The sequence below is a fragment of the Acomys russatus genome, chromosome 22, assembly GCF_903995435.1.
Source record: "Acomys russatus chromosome 22, mAcoRus1.1, whole genome shotgun sequence".
NCBI classification, from domain to species: Eukaryota; Metazoa; Chordata; class Mammalia; order Rodentia; family Muridae; genus Acomys; species Acomys russatus.
In genome coordinates this window covers 53,128,663-53,136,674 of record NC_067158.1, presented here as the reverse complement: position 1 = coordinate 53,136,674, position 8,012 = coordinate 53,128,663, and positions in this window count along the sequence as shown.

The following is an 8,012-nucleotide window of genomic DNA, read 5'->3' as shown; positions in this document are numbered from 1 at the left end:
CCGGAGGCGCCTCCAGCCTGGAGGGACTTTTCTTGGAAAGGTGGAGACCCCCACCCCCACCCCCGGAGGCGTGCAACTCCCGAAGGCCCCGCCTGCCTTGGAGCGAAAAGGCGGCTGTAGTTCAGCCTTGCTGCTAGAAAACTTAGCAAACTTAGGCTGATTCTCCCACCTGGGGCGAGAGCTCAAGTTGGCCCCAGGCTCAGCCCCGCGATCTTTCCTTCACATTATTGGAGGGCAAGCAGCCTGGAGGCACTTTTTCTGTCCAAACCAGGTCCATGCAGGGACGACTTCGCTGAGCTTGGTGCTAGAGTCTGATGCTTTTTTTCGTTTCTTTTTAAACAGTATTAATGTAATAAGGAAGACAATAAAAAGAACAAAGGACAAATTGGTTCAATTGTTTTAGTTCTGTGTAATGTTTTAAAACAACCCGGCTTCAGTCTATGGCTTGTTATTACTTCAAGATGTTTTAAAGGCCCTGTAAGTTCACCAGTCTCACTTTGATGCTTCATCCAGGCATGGTCCTACTTAAAACACAGTGATACATAGATTCCCCGCTCCTTAATGTAACTACATAGTACAATAAAATTGGAACCCTGTAACCTCCAACACTGAAACTGCCTGTCCTGAAGAGACCCAGAACCCACTGGTTCATATTCCATCATAATGTCCTCTATTAATCTTTAAACTGTAAATAATTTTTAATAAAATATTCAAAGAAAAAGACAGTTGTTTTTCCGCGTCATTGTTAATTGCTGCTGATTGGTCACCAGTCATTATCACTCTGCTTGAATGGCTTGGATTTCAAGGAGCTGAAAAACAATGTGATGACTATGGACTTGTTTGCCTGGCTCATAGTAGGTGCTCAAAAATAAAAACCGAACAGGTTTTGCCCAAGGTGACACGGCATGAGGAAAACTTGAAAACCCATAACCTTGGCTTTTTTCTACAGTTCACACGGGCATCAGACCAAAGGAGGGTAAAGTAGATCTGTCGGGGGTGGGGGGGGGGAAGAGTGAGTGATCCAAGGTAAGAAGGGAGTAGCTTTGATACGGCGGTGGCTGGGGTGGGGTGGGGGTGTTAACTAGTTAGTGAGCACTCTGTGTAGGGTGGCTCCTGGGAGGAAGGTCAGCCATATTAAAATGCATCCATCCAGTAATGAGTAGCTCAGTGAGAGACTTGCAAGCCCTTCCAGGTTGGCAAGTCAGAGCTGCCTGAAGTCATCCTGGACTCTTGCCCCTCCCTAGCAAGTCACCAAACCCTCTCCCATCATTATCTCCTCTTTGGCCACTACCCTGGTCCACCCTGTTGCAACAGTGTCTCTTCTATTTGTAGCATGGTTTAAAGGTGTGGGAAGAGAGTGGAACCAAGGGAGTAAGGATGTTCTTTCTAAATAAAATGCAAATCTAAATGTGTCAGTTTCTAGCGTGACCCGATTTAGACTGAACCTCACCCTTTCTATCTCTAAGATGGGATGCTGTGTTACTTTTCTACTGCTATGATAAGACACCAAGATCAAGCTCACTTTAAGAAGGAAGGGTTATTTTCGGGGCTTGTGGTTTCATCACTATCACTGTAGGAAAGCGTGGCAGCAGGTAGGTACGGCAGCAGGAACAGCTGAAGAGCTCACAGACTGAACAGCCAACAACAAGCAGGGAGCTAACTGGGGCTGCGAGGCTTTGATACCTCAAGCCCGCTCTCCAGTGACCCACTTCCTCCAGCAAGGCGTCTCCTGAGCCTTCCGAAACAGCACCACCAAGTATCCAAATGCCCAGGGATCTCATTCAAGCCACTGCATTCCACTCAACTGGCATCCTTAGACTGTGGCTGTGTAATAACGCAAAATGCATTTGGTCCACATAGTTTTTTTTTGTCTCAACCCTGGTTTTAAGTCCAGAGTCTCTTCTGAGACTCAAGGCAGGCAATCTCTTAGTTAAAACTTTCTATAAAATCTGAACACAATTGGGTGTGGTGGTACACACCTTTAATCCCAGCACAGGCTGGGGCGGCAGGGATGGGATACACACAGGCAGAGGCAGGCAGATCTTTTGAGTTCTGGGCCAGCCTGGTCTACAAAGTGAGTCCAAGACAGCCAGGATTACAAGAGAAACACTGTCTTGAGGGGCGGGGGAGAGAATCCGAAAGCAAATTACATAGTTATGACATACAGTGGCACAGAATATACATACTGTTTCAAAAGGGAGGTACGTCGGTATAGAGAGAGGGGTTGCTGGACCAAAGCAAGTCTGAAACTCAGCAGGGGCAGTCTCTAAGATTCCGTACCTCTTTGTCTGATGTTGAAGGGCGTAGACGCCTCCGCCCTTCCGGCTTTGCTGCCTCCGCCCTTCCGGCTTTGCTGCCTCCGCCCTTCCGGCTTTGCTGCCCTAACACCTTGGCAGGTATGCCACAACCCTGACATCTGTAACATCTTGGGACCTCAACTGCAACTCTTGAGCCTTATGTCTGGCCTCAGGGGCTCCCTGAAACCATGGAGAGACTATAATCCCTTCACTTCTGCACTTTTCATGACTAAAGCATTACATGGACAACACTGCCCAGTTCTACTGCCAGTTTGGGATGGACCCTGTTCCCTGTAAATCACATTTGCAGTAGCTTTTGTTTGTTTGTTTGTTTGTTGTCACTTTCTAGGAGCAGATAATTCTTTGGAAGCTGAGCCGAGCGGGATCTTCCTGCCCTGTAGAAGGAATCTCTTGTGTGTTGTATCGATGCAACGCCTGTCAATTAAGAATACCTATGGCCTATATCTGAGGCAGGAAATGCTTATAGCTGAGGCAGGAAATAGAAGGTAGGGCATCTGGCAGGCAGGAAGGATTCTGGGATAGAGATTCACCCAGCAAGATGCGAGGAGGATGGACACATGGTGCCTGAGCTCAGGTAACCAGCCACCTGGCAGAATGTAAACTAGTATAATTGCTTATTTTAAGTTATGAGCAAGTTATGAGCCAGTCAGAGAAGAGCCTAGCTATATGGTTGGTTTTATAAATAATACTTTGAGTCTCATGAGTCATAATTCTGGGAGCTATAAGGTGGGAGAAAAAGAGCGACAATGCAGGTCAGACCCTTCCTTTATCTCCTTATCTTCTTCACAAGCCTTGACTGCAACATTAAAGTTCCCAATGCTCTTTTTTCTCTTCCAACTGTATGTTTTGTATTTCTTCTTGTCCTGCTTCCTTTTATTTGTTATTTTATTTAACTGTAGGCTGACATAACCATGCAACAGTCATTATCAGGCTGCCTTAAAATTTCCTCCACCAAAAAAATCAGATCATTAATTTTAAATTAAACCTCAGGCAAGTTCTCAGAACAAAGACAGAAGGCAGCCACAGCATTTGCCAAAGTTTCACAAGAACAGTCCCTAGCCCAGTTGCTGTTAAAGTCCTTGCTTCCCTCTGAAGGCTCTTGAGTTTGTCCTCCAGAAGTCCGTGAAGCTCTCGATACCATCTTCCAAGCACCTAGTAGAACACCTTCCTGCTTACAGAATTCAACTGGTTTCTAGTCCAAAGCCCCAAAGTTGTCTACTTTTCTTTAAAAACAAAACAAAACTAAAACAAACAAACAAACAAAAAACCAAAGCAAACAAAAACAAAAAACCCCACCTGGTCAGTGTGTCACAGTAATACCCCACCCACTCCAGGTAGAAACTTTGGTCTTAGTTTGTTTTCTGTTGCTCTGATAAAAAAAAAAAAAAAAAAAAAAAAAAAAAAAAAAAAAACATAACCAATGCAGCTTGGAAGAGGAAGGATTTCTTTTGGGCTCACAGTTCCAGAAGGATGAGAGCATGTCAAGCATCATGGCAGAGAAGCACAGCAGCGGGCAAGCGTGCCCAGGAGGAACAGCCCAGAGCTCACATCTTAAATGGCGGGCAGCAAGTAGAGAGCGCTAACTGGGGTGGTGGAAGGTTTTGATATTTCAAAGCCTACCCCTATTGAGTACTTTCTCCAGGGAGGACACACATCCTAAGCCGCTTCAAACATTCCCCAACCTATGATGGACCAAGTACTCAAATGCCCAGGAGTCGGGTGGGGGCGGGGCAGGTGGGTATCTTATGCAAACGTTCGCTACCTCCCTTTTAGACTCCTTTCCCGCTGTTCTCTCCTTCCATCCAGCTCTGCTTTATTCCCTGCACCCTGGCCATTTCACACGCTTGGTTCTTTAGGTCAGTGGTTCTCAACCTGTGGGTCGGGACCCCTTTCAGGATTGGATGACCCCTTTTCAATAGCCTGCATCACTTCTATTTACATTACAATTCTTAACAGTAGCAAAATTACATCTATGAAAATAATCTTAGCTGGACGCCTTTGATCCCAGCCCTCAGGAGGCAGAGGCAGGTGGATCGCTGTGAGTTTGAAGATAGCCTGGTCTACAAAGTGAATCCAGGACAGCCAAGGCTACACAGAGAAACCCTGTCTCAAAAAACAAAACAAAACAAAATAATAATCTTATGGTTGGGTGGGGTCATCACAACATGAGAAGCTTATAAAGAGGTTTGAAGCATTAGGAAGGCTGAGGACCAACAATGCTCTGGGAGAAGCCTCCTTGCCTTTTGTCCCAACATCTTACCTCCACTTTTATTTCCCTAAGCTGCTTACTCATTGAGAATTAAATGATGGAATTTCGGAGCCATATCATTTACGGTCATCCTCCACCCACCTTTGGCAAATTGAGGTCTTCCTGCTAGGTGACCTGTAGTTCCTCTGTTTCTCCTCTTTTTGAGAGGAGGAAGATTGGGGATGATCTTGAACTCCTGAACCTCCTGCCTCTGCCTCCCAAGTTCTGGCATTACAAGTATGCAACACCATACTGCAGTTTAATAATATAATATGTGTACGGAGTATGTGTGCGTGCGTGTGTGCGTGTGTGCGTGTGTGCGTGTGTGTGTGTGTGTGTGTGTGTGTGTGTGTGTGTGTGTGTGTTTAGAGGCCAGAAGTCGACCTTGGGTCCACTGTCCTCTCCATTGTATTTTTGTTTTGTTTTGTTTTGTTTGTTTGTTTGAGACAGGGTTTCTCTCTGCAGCCTTGGCTGTTCTGGACCCCCTTTGTAGACCAAGTTGGCCTCGAACTCACAGCGATCCACCTGCCTCTGCCTCCCAAGTACTGGTAGATTAAAGGCATGCGCCACCATGCCCGACCTCCCATGTATTCTTTGAGACAGGGTCTCTCAGTGAACCTTCAGTTCTTTGATTGCCTAGACTGGCTGGCCAACAAGTCCCTCCCCCTCTCTTCTGTCTCTGCTTCCTCACTGCTGCTGTACTTGCATGGGTGCTAGGGATTCGAACCCAGATCCTTATTCTTGTGCTGCAAACACTTTACCAGCTGCGCCGTCTCCTTTAGCCAGGACATTTTCCCACCCTGGTGTTGGAGATTGAACCTGGGTCCCTGGGCTGTGGAAACACTTTACCATGGAGCTGAGCATGCACACACTGCTCATGCGGCACTTTCTTCTTGCTCAGTGGCACCAGACTGGAACCTCTTCAGACAGGGACCGTTTGGTGGCGCATGTCCAGTGAGTGAGTACATTTGTTTTATGAATTGAGAGGAAGGGAGGGTCTTCTGAGCTGAAAAGGTGGGAAGAGGCTTCTGGAATACAAACAAAGGCTGAGGCTATGGCTCTCAGGTTAAGGTTGCCTAGAATGCACAGGACCTGGGTTCCATCTCCAGCCTTGTGGAAAGGGAGGAGAGGTGGAAGGAGGCAGGGGGGCACTAAGCCCAAGACCTTGGAAATAGTGAGGAGTGGGGGGTGGGTGGGGGGTGGGGGAGTAGGAGGGAGTGCCTCTTGCTGAGTAGTCCCAAGCACTAGAGTGGAAAAGTGATACCTGAGTGGGCTTTGTTGTCACTTGACACTGTTTTGTTTTGCTTCTGCAAAGCTGGGGAATCTAAAGAGCCTTTTGCCTACTGGGTCAGCACTCAGGAGCTCTGCTATGTGCGGAGCTGTTATTAGTCCCAGACCTAAGGTTTGGTTTGGTTTTCTTTTCTTCCTATTTCAGTGGGTTTTGGGGGGTTAGGGTCAGGGGCGGGGGTAGGGTTTTTTCGTAGTCCAAGCTGCCCATATTCAGAGCAATCTTCCTAGGTAAACCTGTCTGGAAGCACCCTCATAGACATGCCCAGAAGTGGATCTCCTGTGTGCATCTAACTCCAATCAGGTTGACAGTGAAGCGTACCCTAGCCCGCTCTCCTCCTCCCTTCTCCGTTAGTGAATTTTCACTTTTAAACTTTCTTACTCCCTCTTTTACTTTTTCTCTTAAACATGCCATCAACCGAAACTAGCGCCTCTCCCTCCTCCTCCTCCTTCTCCTCCTTCTCTCCCCCCACCCCCCAGACTCCTGTCTCTACTTTCTCTCAGTAGAATTACAGGCAAGCAGCCGGACATGGTGGTGCACGTCTTTAATCCCAGCATTCAGGAAGCAGAGGCAGGCAAATCTCTGTGATTTTGATGCCAACAAGGTCTACAGAGTGAGTTCCAGGACAGCCAGGGCAGTTATACAGAGAAACCTTATCTTAAAAAAATTAAAATAAAATAAAATATATTACAGGCAGACATCCATATATACCCAGTATTTTTATATGGGTTCTTGGCACCTGAATTCTGGTCCTCTTGTTTGAGTGGCAGAGTGCTTTAACCACTGAACCATCTCCCTAGACACCCCCCTCTTCTTCTCTCTCTCTCTCTCTCTCTCTCTCTCTCTCTCTCTCTCTCTCTCTCTCTCTCTCTCTGTGTGTGTGTGTGTGTGTGTGTGTGTGTGTGTGTGTTTTGGTTTTTCCAGACAGGTTTTCTCTGTGTAGCCTTGACTGTCCTGGACAGGCTGGCCTTGAACTTATAGAGATTTGCCTGCCTCTGCCTCCCAAGTACTGGGATTAAAGGTGTGCTCCACCACTACCTGGTGACCAATCTTACTCTTTAAAAAAAAGTGTTTTTCCTTCTTAGAATGAAGGTCAGGGCATTCCCATTTGTTCCTCTTCTGTAAACTCCTAGAGCAGTGTCTAGAAAGTGAAAGGTATTCCATAGGGACTGATGGATTAATGAATGACAAGATGATCACAAGAAACCCAGGCTCAACCAGATGACCACAAGATCACCCAGGTTGAACATGACTCAGGGACTGGTAGCTCTCTGTCTATGAAGCTCCACTTTCTCTTATGCTTTTGTTTGTGAGCCTAGCCTTTAATGGCTGAGCCATCTCTCCAAACCCCCATTTTCTCTTATACTTTTGGTTGTGAGTCTAGCCTTTAATGGCTGAGCCATCTCTCCAGCCTTCCCCCACCCCACTTTCTCTTTTGTGCTTTCATCACATGCTGTTCCATATCAGGCAGTTGTTCTTGTGCAAAAACAAACAAACAAACAAACAAACACCCCTGAGATTTCCTCTTTTCTGTTACGGTTTAGTGTGTTTCAGTTTCTTGCTCAGGAAGGTTTCTCCTCCTTTGATGATGGAACAAGTGACAACAGCTGGAGACTGTCACGTGACTGTGAAACAGCGAACAGCACGGGCCCGCACACGTTAAAGGAGAACAAGGCTACAGCCTTTAAGGCAAAATTGGAAATATATTAAGGGCCACCCATCTCTAAAACACTGCAGTGTTACAGAGATTCTTTCAAGCATCTCAACAAATTCCCACTTGCTGACAGATAGATAACATCTCTCCATCCATCCATCCGTCTACTTTAAAATTGCCAAGAAAACCAGAGCGGCCTACAAGCATTGAGGTTGAATTAGATGGCTAATGGTTACTTTGGTTTGGTTTTACATAGAGAGTTGTTTTGGTTAGGTTTTAGTTCTTGCTACGTAGCCCAGCCTGACCTCAAATTCTCGGTCCTGCTGCCAGCACTTCCTGAGTTCTGGGATTATGGGTGTGCCGTATGGCACAGGATTTGCATGACCAAGAAGTCTGGTGACGTTCAAACCGTGTGTATGATCTCCTGCCCACCAGATGCAGGAGTGCAACCATTTCTAGCCCAGTGGACAGCTTCGCAGACAGTGGCACAGAAACAGGCAGGTG